This window comes from Schistocerca cancellata, chromosome 2 (genome assembly GCF_023864275.1).
Source record: "Schistocerca cancellata isolate TAMUIC-IGC-003103 chromosome 2, iqSchCanc2.1, whole genome shotgun sequence".
Lineage (NCBI taxonomy): Eukaryota > Metazoa > Arthropoda > Insecta > Orthoptera > Acrididae > Schistocerca > Schistocerca cancellata.
In genome coordinates, this window is record NC_064627.1 from 633878506 (window position 1) to 633893612 (window position 15107).

A 15107-nucleotide genomic window follows, 5' to 3' on the forward strand; every position below is an offset into this window, starting at 1 on the left:
CGTCTTGCACGAAATTTCACCGGTCGTTTCATCGCCTCTCCTCTGCTCATTTTCCTCGGATATTGAGACGGTGAATTAACAAGGAGCCTTACTGCCTTTCCTACATCTTCATTATCTCAGAGACACTGCAGCCTTGCTTCACAATGTCTATTATTTACACAAAACCTATTCATTAACATACATAATGGGATACTTCCGTCTCGCATTTAAGAAACGATTAAATGTTATACGTTAAGTGATAGTTTTCAGTAATTAATCACTGAGTAACCAATATCCAATATGATGAAGTCTAGGCTGTTTTCGTCATTAAATAGTATATAAATCTTGTATCTATATTTTGACACCCTCACCTTTCCTGCTGAATTAATTTTTGACCTGATAACACAGAACATAACAACTATAGTAGATAAAGGGGTTCTGAATTCTATATCTGCGAAGCCGCCGTAAACTGAATTCATTTCAGACCTGCTAGCAGGAATTAAATGTGGTCTGAAGCAGTTTCTACTGATGAGTTACTTCTCTAAACAATAGGTCATTTACATAGGAACGTGAATTACGAATTTCATGGGACAGTTTACACTTCACCTTTATTTCCTGGAAATAAATGTCCAGTCGATGTTGAAATCAGGAACGAACACTAGCATCGTATTACCCCCTAAAGTATATTTTTTCTGTATGTTTCCTTTCTTTTTGAATTCCCGTAACTAAAAACAGAATATTCATAACTAACTTAAAGGGTGAAGGGTGAGACCGACACATTTACTTGAATGACTAAGCCTCGTACGGTTTTATGATGTCAACTAAAGTTTATAGTATAAAAGCAAAGTTTATACTATCGTAATATTATAGGGGAGATTACTGTACCTTTGAACGCTTCTCAGGCATTCACCTCTAGCCAGTCCAATAATGAGAGTTTAATATATTTTCTTATTGTACCTTTGTGTGCTGATGTCCTTTTTGACACTACAAAAGTTACTCCAGTGAAGTAAGGCGTTTCCAAATACGTGAAAATGTTTCACAGTACAGAGTGGTCTTGTACCTAGAAACAAATATTCTACTGGAATTTAAAAGTATTTACATAGAGAAAATCGGGTTATTACTTTGTTTAATAGTTGACCTGTTTCATTATTTGTCTACTTACACCAATAATAAGTAAGCGAAATCACATTATGTAGAAGAATAATAAAAAGTCAGTTGCAACCTGAATACATTTTGAAACTGAAGGTATTGCAAGCTAACAATAATTTTCATTTTAAAGTCTGTAAAATTGTCACGCGATCAACGAAATATAGTTCATTTATAAATATCGCTTGTTGCTTGGTAGAAGACCTCCTTCCGTTACAAGGTACCGCACGGCTCATGATTGACAAAGTATGGCTTAAATGTCCACACTTTAAGTGAGTAGTGTTTAAAATACACAGAATTTTACTCGCCATAAAAGTCTGAAACTGAGCAATAAACAATACCTTGCAAATAGCTTTAATATATTCTATAGAACTTCTACTGGGTGGTCAGAAACAGTACGAAAAGCTTATAAGGGTGTTGCAGGGTAGTTTGTGCTGAGAAATAATTGTTAACAAAAAAATTCGATGCACTGCACCATTTCCGAATTAATTAACATTGAACCGCCAGAGACGGTGTCGCCAAACGAGCCCCTCGTTCGGTTTCCTAAAGCCGAACAAGAGAACGATACAAAAACTAAACTTGGAACGATAGTAAGGATAAAAACCGAGCCAAAGGCTGAGTAGTGAGCTATCATCAACCTTATAAGCAAAACTGCCAATAATTATATCTGGTGGACCGCTTGAATTTGCGCGTGCAACACTCTGATAGATCAACTTCAATCCTAATTAACTCGGAAACGGCGCAACGTATCGATTTTTTTCTTAAATTATTTCTCAGCGCAACGTACCTTGTAATACCCCTACAAGCTTTTCAGGCTGTTTCTGACCACCCTGTACTTGTACAATTGGAAATATACACAAACGCTCCATGAAACGCAATCTCAAGCCTCACAACATCAAAAACGGTAAAAAAAATGCTGGAAATTTCTTATAGTGGTCTCTAGTGTGCATTGCTTCATGTGACTGGAAAATCACTGGATTGAAACACTGACTAGGAAACATCACGTGTTCCTAGGTACACTATCCCTCTCTCCCCCCACATTAACTTCATTCACGCCATTTTAGCACTTTAAGGCGCAAGCGCAGTGACAATGGAATTATTTACGTTAGGAAATCTTTCTAATTAAGACGTGCAATCGTTCACGAAAATTGCTTGAAGTGAAAGCACGGTTCCTTAAATTGGCCACGGTGACGTATTGGTTCGGCATACTCCAGTATAGTTATTGCTTCCTCGTTACTGCCTTGGAAGAATGCTCTTAAGCCATATAGATCTCACTCCCACACAGATTTACAAGCGGTGGCTCCAGGCGTGACAAAGGCCTAACAGTCTAAGTGACTGATCATTTGCTCCGGCTATAAGTACACGCTTAGACACCGTCTTTAGGCAACACTAAAGTGTCATTAACTGGCTGCAACTGTCACTGCTTTTACGTCAAACGCAAATAGGGAAATACGAAAAAAAATGAGTGGTTCTGATTAACCTTCTTTATCCGTCTAGTGTCTAGACTCTAAACAATGGGATTGAAAACAGAAAGACTTCACGGAATTCCCAGCAGTGGTGAGATAACTTCTCTTATTGTGGACCTGTTTGTCTTCTTGGATACGTAGCGAACTGCTAATCAAGCCTTTTTCTGGAGGTACATTTATGACCTCTCGAGGCTTTGTCTTTGAGGAAAGCTACTCGATTGTGGAGCGGGAAAGGGGCTCGGGAAGTTAAATTTCGATTGATCCCTTAATTCACGAATGTGACAGATCAGGTTTCATAAACCATGACTAACCCGCGCAGGAAGTGCTGCAAATGGCTGTGTCAATTTTTTTTCCTTATTCTTTTCTCGTTAAAACTGATCAAGGACAAAACCCAGAGCACACCCAGAATTTTGAAATCCGGCATTCCACTGGCTGTAGTGTAGTCGTTTATTTGAAACTTCAAAATGTCAGATTTTCAACGGTTAACCGCAACTGTATGTTTCAACACACCTACACTCTTGTACCAGTGCAAAGTCAGCTTGAAGTCGACTCATGCAGTTCGATTTCGACTCATGCAGTTTCAAGCCTTCAAATGAGAATGGTAAGAATAAGAAAATCGTCAGACCAGTATGACGTATCATATTTATCTGCAGTGCTGAGGTTTCACAAAATTTCCCACACTGGTCAATAATACATCCTGTTGTGTTTGTTCATTAGCAGCTTCAGTACATATATTTATGATTATCAAATTGATATTCTTCTATGCAGGTGTAGTATCGAGTACACTCAGCGAACACAAGTGGAGGAATACAATTACTTAACAATTTACGGAGCTTTGTGCAAAATGTCACCATTTCTGCGAACGTTTGAATGATACACCTTTAACTATACAGCTATGAGAAAAGTAAAACACAATTTCCAAACATTAACAACCCACGAACAGTGCTACAGCTTTCTTCCGAACGATTGTGGTTTAGTGATCTTCCTTTCATGTACCAAGGCCGATGACCACCATGAGAATTACGTCACTCACGGTATTGTCCACATAGTAGCATGAGAAACTATAACGTTAGCTTCCCATACGATTATGAGAGCAGAATGAGATCCGCACTGTAATAATATCGCTATCTGTGAGACATCAGAGCTCTCAGTATTTTCCAGCATCATCCCTGTCTATATTTCTACTTGTTATATTGTCCGTCTATGAACCATTCCAAAACTTCAACTTGTTATGATAGAAAGCCCATTCCCATTCTCAGAGCAGACAGTTACTTCCTGTTCATGCGCTAGGTCGTCATCCTTATCAGGCCTTCCAAGTGGCTAGGCAAGACCTTACTATGGTAAGAACTGGAGTCCAGATTTTCGGCGGCTCTGCTGAACTCACATGACCTTTAGAGTAGCAGCACATTTAAGGTTGACTAAACTATAGGTAAGACACGGTTTCTTGTGTAAGAGTAAGAAACCTAGATAATGGTGAGGTGTAGGGCAGGAGAGAAGGATTTCGCTATTCACATCTATTCATGAATGTATTTGCAGCATTTCGTAACCATTTGTTCGGTGACTCGATTGAGGTCCACGGTAATCCAGCGTCGAGACGCATTCTACTGGTAAGTATAATAAAAAGCAGAAGTGAGAACGAAGCCTTTCGAGACGGCACTGTTGTATAAAACATTCTCGGATTTTTAGCCACGTCAGTTCAGGGTAAGACCTCGAGCTTTCGACGATTTCCACCATCGTCTTCGTCAGGAGCAAAACCAGAAACGTTTTATTTCCAACAGTTAGGTTCAGCATCCACCTACCTCTCTACGTAGTCGCCGCTCCAATTTCGAGTGTTGTCGTAGTGTTGTATCAACTTTCCAATAACCTAGTCGTAGAAAGCAGCCGCCTATGCTTTCGGCCAGTTATCTGCAGTGGTCTGCAGATAACTGTGGAAAAATTTTGTCTTCTTAGCCAGTGGTTCTTGTGAACAGAGATGAGACTCGGGGGGAGACAATTGCGGACTGTATTGAGGGTGATCAAACACTTCTCACCGGAAACGCAGCAGGAGCGTTTTCATTGCCCCTGCAGTGCGTGGCCGAGAATTGGCATGAAGAAGGAACTGCTCGACAATTGTGTTATGGGGGCTGCATGACACAGGCGATATCTCTAACCAGGCCTTCATACTTGGCGCGAGACGCTATTCCCTACACATTTTTATGTGCTCACTGTTCACTCAAAACTGAAAAGAGCGACGCCACACGATCGATGGGCATACTGTAGACACTGCCCAACACATCTGTGCAAAGCTTTATCGGATTTTCCCAGTGGTTTCCATTTCGCGACCGATCGGAACTTACTTTCTGGACAACCATTGCATGAAGCCCCAGTATCTCTAAGGCTGGGACCAAACTTTTGTTCCTTCATACAATATTTTATGTTTGTTTGCAAGGTTGTTCCCGGCAACTGCAAATTTCACCTGTTTTGGATTTTTAATATACCATTTACGTTCTGCACAAAGGCCAGTAGCCCTACGGGTGGATTGACCAAAGTAATTGCTTCCACACTCAAATGGGATGTTGTAAATCCTAGAAATTCTGAGGCCAAGGCTGTTCTTAACGGGGCTTAGCATCTACTTTATATTCTTAGGTGGCCAGAAAATACATCTGCTGGATTTAGCACCGTAAAAGGGATGGAATGCAGTCGTTGGCTCATCACATGAATGTTCAATATTTCTAGGTTTCTTTTCTTGGAGACTTGATATGACGTGACCCATAGCCATTCTTTCGGAACACATACTTCAGATGATTAATTTCGTTCATGGAAGTGGTTTTCGTTAGAAACTGATTCTGCTCTGTATATTAGTGTATTTAAAGCTGCTCTCTTCTGGACTGGATGGTGAAAACTATCGGCCCCGAGCTATAAATCTGTGTGGCTCGGCTTGCGGTGCACTGAGTGGTCGAGGCAATCATCCGACTTTCCAACCAGAATATCTAAAAACGGCAGCCTTCCCTCTTTCTGTGTCTTGGCGGTGAGCTGAACATTTAGATGCATGCTCTTCGTATGTTCCTGGAGGTGCTCAACACCTTCTACCCCATGTGGCCAGTTACAATGTGTCCTCCGCAGGAACCTTTGTAAATAGTGAGATCACATCCAGGCTGACTAAAATATCATTTGCCACAGTGGAATACCTTCACTGTGGACTTGAAGTAAACCGTATAGTCTAAGAGGCCTAAGAGCTCTGTACAGATCACCTAAGGTCCACAAATAAGGTACTCCACTGAGACCACTTGATAGCGTAATTGGTTAGAGACTGGCCAAATATTTAATTAAGCTGATGAATCCGATAGTTGGCCACTGTGAACATCGCATCAAAAACAAAGTATGTGTTCCGAAAGAACGGCTACGGGTCATGTGATATCAAGTCAGCGTTCTCCAAGAAAAGGAACCTAGAAATTTTTGGGATTTGAGGTCCGCCAGTTATGCAAAACACCGTTTTTCTCAGTACCCAAACATGTTTCGGCACCACTGTACCATCATCAGTGGGTTTTCGTTTTTATTTATTCTGCAATGTGAACATTTTTGTTTCATGATTATAAAATTATGTGCATATTTAGTTCAAACAACAGATCGTTTCTTTTTGTAAACACCTTTACCTTTGGTGAGCATGAATTTTCTGGACCACTTTTGTGTTAATTATTACAGGTAGCTTGCCATCTGCAACCAAACGATGTTGATGAGAAAGTTTCTTTTTGCTGAGAGTTAACCTATCTTCTACAGTATAATTTAGTTTTTCGTGATGTTTTCGCGTCACTTTTCGTATTTACTTACGTTTTCGTGTTTCCATTCTCCGCATCATGCTGAGATTTTGTGATGCATACGTAGCTACAACAAGTATTTTCCTCAAATAACATAGTAAAACGCCTTTCACTAGACTAGAAAAAAAAAATGGTTCAAATGGCTCTGAGCACTATGGGACTCAACTGCTGTGGTCATCAGTCCCCTAGAACTTAGAACTACTTAAACCTAACTAACCTAAGGACATCACACACATCCATGCCCGAGGCAGGATTCGAACCTGCGACCGTAGCGGTCGTGCGGTTCCAGACTGTAGCGCCTTTAACCGCTCGGCCACTCCGGCCGGCACTACACTATAACACAGTGTGATTGTGGTTTGTTATGTGTGTTTCTTAGCTGTGCGTGTTGTCTTTTGTATGGTACTCCTGTTTGTGTGTAAATGGTGCGTCTTTGCAGATTTTAGTGTTTTTTTTTCGTGTGTGTGTGTGTGTGTGTGTGTGTGTGTGTGTGTGTGTGTGTGTGTTTGCGTGCGTGTGTACATGCTTGCGTGCATGAGCTTTTGTGTAGACTTCATCTGTTTGTGCTGTATTTATTTGTAAAGTTCATTTAATGTGTTAAATAGTCTGCCCTTGCATAGTGTAGTATATTCGTTTAAGACCTGTTTTCCTTCCGCTATTGCCTTCTGTATATGGAAGTTTTCCTCAATGGTCAGTTTTCTGTATAGGCTGTGGCTGGGTTTTAGTATTCTTAATTCTGTTTCTATTGTGGTTGGGTGGTGATTGTTAGCTACAAGGTGGTCAGCAAATGTGCTATGGGAGCTGTTGCTTTTTAAAGCTCTGAGATGTTCCGAATATCTTGTTTTGAAGTTTCTGCATGTTTGTCCTATGTATACTGACTGGCAAGTGTTGCATGTGAGTTCATATATTCCTGACCTGTTAAATTTAACCATGGGTATTTCTTGTGTTCTGATCTTTTTCTGCGTTGTGTTCTCCGTCCTGTATCCTATTTGTAGTCCCTGTTTCTTTAATATTTTGCCTATTATGTGAACAATCTCGTTACTGTAGGTGAGTATGTGCCATTTCGTTTTGTGTGTGTGTTGTTGCTCTGTTGTGTCTTACGTGTGGTCATTGTTTGTGTTTTGTGTTGTTCCTTGCTGGGTGAGGATTTGTGTGTGTGTGTGGTGTGTTCATTTTTGTACTGTTTGCGTATTTTTTGATTTATCTTGTCTACGATATGGGTAGTATAACCATTTTCTACTGCTATTTGTTTTATTGTGTTTAGTTCTTGTGTGCAGTTCTATTTGTTCATGGGTATTCTGTTTAATCTGTGGAGCATGAATCAGAAGTTTGCATGCTTATGTGTCAATGGGTGGTTTGATAGGTTGTGAATGGTGGTGCTTGTGGTTGTCGGTTTTCTGAATACTGTCAAGTTGTGTGTTTTGTTTGTTTTTTGTATGGTGAGATATAGAAAGTGTAGTGAGTTGTTAGTTTCTGTTTCTAATGTGAAGTTAATTTTTGAGTGTAAGTTGTTTATTTCATTGTGTAGCTGTTCTATGTGTGTATGTGGTTCATCAATCAGGCATATTATGCCATCGACATAACGGTACCAGTATATAACTTTGTAGTTCCTTGTTTTGGTTGTGGAAAATACTTATTATAGCGACGTATGCATCACAACATCTCATCATGATGCGGAGAATGGAAGTGCTTGCCACACTAAAACGTAAATAAATACGAAAATAGGCGCGAAAACATCGCGAAAAACTATAAGATAGGTTAACTATAAAAACTGTAAGATAGGTTAACTCTCAGCAAAAAAAAAAAAAAACTTTCTCATCAACATCGTTTGGTTGCAGATGACAAGCTACCTGTAATAATTAACACAAAAGTGGTCCAGAAAATTCATGCTCACCAAATGTAAACGTGTTTACAAAAAGAAACGATCTGTTGTTTGAACTAAAAATGCACACAATTTTATAATCATGTAACAAAAATGTTCACATTGTAAGTAGCGTGAATATAAGTAGCGTGAATAAAAGTAGCGTGAATAAAAGTACGCTATGTGCAAGAAGCATGAAGCGCCCTTTGAATGTATCCTGATAGCTAAAAGAGCCACGCGCACTTTGAATAAGAAAATGCTACTTGACACTGAAATCAATATAAAAGATAGGGTCGCCACCAACTCTAGCCACACGACAAAGAAGAAGTAGCACTGAGTCGGAAAATTACTTAATTTATTAATAAGAAAAACTCACAAAAGAACATTCATTGTAAGGTCATTGATAAAGAATGGGATGTAGTTATTAATGTGATCCAGGCATTCTTCCCGTGAATCAAATATTGAGTAAAGTAAAGAGGGCGTGAACACCATGCGTAAGTGCAGCCTGCAGCAAGATTCGTGAAAACACGATCTATTCCAGAGCATTTGTTTCAGATAAAAAAAGGGACACTAATCACTACACCTGTGCACATGGAAACGCTATAGGTGGGCCAACAAGGAAAACTACAATGTAAATGGCGAAGGTAACGGCGACGTAACATCGGTACACAAGATAAGATTGAAGGCAAAATTATTTATTCCTTAAAACATTGATGTAGTGCATCTATAGACTGCTGTTGCATGCTAACTATGTACAATTGCTTGTGAAATACTATACGTTTCATAACAGACTCGCGTGTCCACTCGGTCCGCGGAGACAATTTCTATGGACCGTGGCCAAATTTTAATCACATGAGACAAAGAAAATTCACAAATACACAAAAATTACCAAGATCTGGAAAAGATTAGAAGCATACACACACAGTTGTAGGCACATAAACATTCACACTGAACCGAGGGCACTTCAACATATGCAACTCCCTTGCGCTGCGTTCCTCTCACGGATCAAAGTCAAAACTGCATTGGGAATCAAACTGAAAGTCTACAAAAGCCTTGCATTCCCTGCTGCAACCCAGCAAGTAAATCTTTATAAGACGAAATTCGAGACCAAAAGCTAAAAGCTCCCCTCTCTATGTGACAACGCGCCACGCGGTCAGTCCAACTCACCCTTCTTCAACTGGAGCACAGCTGTGTACGCATCCCGTACTGGCGGCAGACTGCCCTCCGCTTCTCCAGCCTCTTCCACGCTCCGCGTGGACCGGAAAACCCCAGGATGCCATTTCCGCCACCAACCTAACGCAGGTGGATTTCTCCCAAGTAGCGGAAACCTCTTTGCCGACTTGACCACTACGAGAGTTGGCAATGAAAGGTGGCTACAGGACCCTTTCATCACCCCAAACGTCCCGGAGAAGACTGTGCCGCGAATTTTCTCGCCATGCTAGGAGATTCGCCAACAGTCTTCGAAACAAACATACCCTAACGAGTAACAATTGCAACAGTAAACAGCAGCACAAAGGAGTTGATTAATCTCTTATATCCAAGTGAGCTTTATCTGACCTTAGTGAATAATTGTGACCTCATGCGGTCCGCAAAGCAAACAGAACAAATTAAATTAAGCGTGATATACTACGCTAACATCATGTCATCTGACCTATTACGACCACAACCATGAGATATTATTTTAAAATTGCTTTAACCAACTATCAAAAGTTAACATAGAGACATAGGTGAACAGGTACATAATATATATAAATATATAAACAAATACAATGATGCAAAATCATTATCACGAACCAAAGCAGTATCATCTGGTGCTGACATATATAAAAACATGCAAGTGAAAGTGCAAAATACAATATTCACAACAAATACAGTGATACAAAATCATTAATGAACCCAGTGGTATGACAGCTGGTAAATAATCACCTATGGAAAATAAGACATGAGTACAAACACACATCCAGAAATCAACTCGTTGACACGCTGTCATTTTTCAGTTTCGCCACATGGTTGTTTCACTGGGTATTCTCTTTAGGTGCTGGGGTGGGCGTCTCTTCTAAAGGCGACTTGGAGGATAAGCTATTAGGGGACCACAACACTGAACTGGGGAGTTCGCAGCGGCGTTGATTGTAACGTCCGTTGTAATCCAGGTTGTTCATCCAGACAGCACCCCGCGACGTTGCCTCGTGCCCGTTTCCACCCTCTGCGTCCATACTGTGGGATGGTTCTGCGTTGCAGATTTGCAGGACATCGCCACTTGTGGGCCCGGCCTCATCATTGAGAAGGCGGCTTGGCGGTCGTCGTCCGTGTGTTGTGGAGGAATGTGTTTTACCGACACACGCCCCCGTCTCCTGTCGTGTCAATGGGGAGACACGCGCTCTTCTGCGTCGCATCGAGGTCGACGTAAACTCATGCGGGTGTCGGGCTTGAGACCCGCTTATCACCTCTTTGCACCGTCTCAGCTGATGCGTCAGTGGTGGGACCCGCGTCCCTCCGGGCAGTGGGCGTTACCTCACCGCAGCAGCCGTCTGGACTAGCGGCGCTCAGGGATCGGCGGCCTCGCCTGGTGTGCGTCATACTTTCCCTTTCGCTTGTCAGATGACTAGCGCATGGGGTGGAACGCCGGCCATCAGCTGGCGCTGCCGTGGTGACACGCCTGCGGGCTCCGGTGTGAGCCTGCGCCTGGGGGAAGACCAGCGTCCCCTCCCCTCTGACGGGGAAACAGCTGTGACCGCTCGCCGCATCACTGCTTCGCCGTTGATACCAGGGTTCGGCAACGCCTGCCGGTGGACCAAGCCCTGTGCTTTCTGATGCGGAGGCTCCCTAGGCGGCCTTGCACCCACTTAAGAACTGCGCTCACAGGGATCGTTACAAAATATCATGTGTACAGATTACCACAAAATCTTCGGAGTTTCTCACTCCTGATCAATACATGGAATAGTGCCCAAAATTAACTTGACAAAAAGGGCCTTCTTAACATTACTAATAAAAAAAACAATGAAGAAAATTAAATAACCAATATTCACACAACCAAAAAATCCTTTTTATAAAATATAGTTCCAGCATTACATCTGCTGTCAATCATTCAGGGTAGATCTTGTACAAGGTTTGGTCAGGATTTGGATAGGATTTGGCGCCGCTGCTAGCTACAGACACAAAACTCTACCTGCTCCTAACTACGCTCTCACACACAATCTACACAGCTCGTACTAGTCACCATCACCATATAGCCCGACTACAATTCCCACATATAAACAAAATATTCCTTTCAACACCAATACCCATATCGTTGTTCATTGACTGCTCCTCCAAGGTTTGCCGAACATGTTTGCTGATCTGTGAAAAATTTCCGAGACTTCTTTTCTATGGACATTGCATAATAAAAGTTACGATTAATGAGACACAGAAGGTTCATTCAAGTCACATCTGGAATGGTAAACGTTTCAACATCTATTCATCAGACTAATGCAAAAGGTCAGTGGGCATAAAAATGAAAATAAAAATCATCCTATCCTATTAGCAAACACATAAACACTTCGTCCTATAAGTACATAAAAAAATACTGTCAAAAGAAATCCATTGTCCAGGGCCATGAGTACCCAACTTACTGCTATCATAAGATACTCATAATGATTACACGCTTACTCACCACATGTCCCCAGGGGTCCTCACCTACCGTCATGTTATTTTAGCTTGGAGGTAGTCGCATTGATTCTCTATTAAATATCAAGCTGGTTGAGGTTATAAGCTGTTTCCATATACATCTTCTGGGGTTTCACACCCTGGTGTCCTCAACCGTACCTAGTAGTATGTGACGGCAAGTTACACTTTCCAAATATCTTATAAGATGGCAACTCTGAAAATCAAACACTATTAATCTCCCTTCATACACAAGTCCTTCACCTACAAGTCACCAAGTTGCTTCATTAACATCGCAGTACATTTGAAAAAATCTCACTGAATCATGCTCACCTAAGGGGAATAAAAACACTAAAACTGTAATTTATCATCAAGAATTACCTTACGACCATTGACTCGCCACGCCAACACACCCGATACCTTTTTAGTCATCAAAGAACGAAAGCCATCTTACTGTAATAGGAAACGCTTCATATGAGCCTCATAATCATTCACATTCAGATGTTTTGAAACTGCACAACACTACTCCTTTCTGCTGACAAGAAGAAATAACTACACACATATTGGGGGACCCTTTACAATTCATAGAAAATATAAACTTTAATTTCAATCACACCAGAGTGAATCAAAACATTGGAAAATATACACTGTAATTTTACGAAACAGAGGCGACTGGGTTTACCGCGGGCACACCAATACTGTGGCCCTCTCTCAACAAATCTTCCCTAATATCGTCTTCCTTTATTCAAATGCACATCAATATCATCAATAGCACCGGTCATCATTAAGTTTGACGCCAACCGAGCCAGCCAACAGTCATTGATCCCTTTGATTAGAGGCATTTGTCGGATTGTGCCGCGGGTTTGCGGGACGAATTTCAACACCCACTGGCAGACCACCCGTACTGTTTACGGCACCCCTGTTGTTGCTTGTTCGATAATTATTCTGTGGTCGGTCACGACTACCGTTCCTAGGTCCGCTATAATTACACCAATATCTCTGCTCATTACCATATCTTCTGAACTCCCGGGGGTGTCTTTGATTTACTCTCGGCGAATGATGACGATTGGCATCGTTCGTTCTGCCCGCGTTCCGTGAGGAATCGCGACGCTGCCAACGCTCGCGCGCCCTGTAACTCTGAGGCGACCCGTTACGTCTGGAGTGCCACCTGTCTCTACGGCTGCGGCTTTGCTCGCGCGGCCGCTGCTCGTAGGCGCTCTGACCGTAATTCTGCGTGGTGCCATTCGCATCGCACTCAAGCTCTAAAAGGAAATTGCGAAACCCCTCTACGTCATCCTTACATCGTCCTGCAAGGATAACGTGCCGCAACTGCATTGGAAACTTTCCCAGGCAAATACGAATAATTTCTGCAGGTCCATAAGGATCGTCAAGATGTTCATTCGCCTGCAGCATGTGCTCGAACATCTGCACAGGGCTGGAGAATTTTGACCTGTTTAACTCTGGTAGCATAATGAGTCCGTGTTTTACACGACTTTGCGCCGCCACTGACCAATATATCGACAGGAAGTGTTGACGAAACTCCCCAACAGTGTAGCAATTGCGTGCAATTGACCTCATGCGCGCCGCTGGCTCACCTTCGAGGTAGCCGCATATATACTCTATTTTGTGCGCACTGGGCCACGTAGGAGGGAGGGAGAACTCGAACTGCTGTAACCAGGCCCGCGGGTGAATCCCCGTAGCCGAGTTACGGAAGACTTCAAACTTCCTCACGGTCAGAAAATGTTTAAAGTCAAATTCGTGAGTTTCCCTTGGCGAACGTTCCTGAGGGGATCGGCACCGTTCCCACCTGGTACGAGATCCGTGATCATGACGATGATCAAATTCGCCATCGTTCCCGGAATCATCGTCGGAATAATGGCCCTTTCGTTCATTTCTTTCAACTTCATTGGCCTTTAACCCTTTTAGGTGAAGTTCTAAACGGGCAATGCGCTCACATATTCCCTCGGTAACCCCTCTTTGTTGTATTTTTATTTCACACTGTCCACGCGGACATTTCGTTATCGACCGTATTTCGTCTGCATCCGTTGATGACGAGGTAATCGTTTCCCTATTATTGTCAGACTTACGCGCCACTGCGTCTGAGATCCTGGCTATTTCTTCTCGCATCTCTCGGTGGGCCGTGTCTTGTTTTGTTTGCGTAAGCCCTTGCTCTCGCTCGAGAGCTATTATCGCCTGGCTGAGGGTTTCTACCTGCGCGCTAAGGTGGACTGGGCACTTAGCCGCAGTGTCCTCTATTCGGGACACAAGAGCCGCGTGGTCACTCTGGCATTGTTCTGCTAACGCGCGGAGATCCCTGGCGGAATTTCGTCCTACTCGGGACTCAAGAGCCGCTTGTTCACTCTGGCATTGTTCTGCTAGTATACGTATATTCCCAGCGAACCTTTCTTCTTGCTCCATCAACCGCTTGCTAATGACTTGCTGCCCCTCTTCTAAGGCGGAGATGCGTTGTTCAATGATCGCCAGTTTCTCCCCAACACCCTGTACTATTTCACTACTCAATCTTTTATTTGCTTCCTCGATATCCCTTTTATTACTGTCTAGTAATTGCCGTAGCATAGCCTGTAATAAATTTGCATCTATCGAATGATTCGAAATCACTACAGCGGGCTCAGGATGGACAACACTTGTACTTGCGTTTTCCGCGTTTCGTTCCCGGTCGGACTCGACGTTTTGACCTCGTCCTTGTTCAGGGTTATTGTCTGGCAGGTTTTTCCGATCGCGGCTCCCTGAACAGCTACGCGTCTCCATCATAAGGATAGTTACTCCGTGCTCCAAAATACAACAAGAATAATGCCAAAGTCTCCTAATGGACTCACAGTCCCCACAAAGCACCCAAGATTTACTATATGACACCGATACACGCCACAGGACAAGAGTCAACCCACACTTGTAACACAATTGAATACTAAGTCACAATATCTATACAGTAATACATATACTAGATAAAACATGTAAGAAAATGCACACCTATATCATAAATTCACGTAAATTCTGTATCACAGAAAGACAATATACCAATTAGCACATCCAACCGAAAATAACTAATCCTTACTGCGCATCAGAAGATCTCTGGTTTACCGAAATCCGTGAGCAGGGTAAGCCATGTGTAAGTAGCGTGAATATAAGTAGCGTGAATAAAAGTAGCGTGAATAAAAGGACGCTATGTGCAAGAAGCATGAAGGGCCCTTTGAATGTATCCTGATA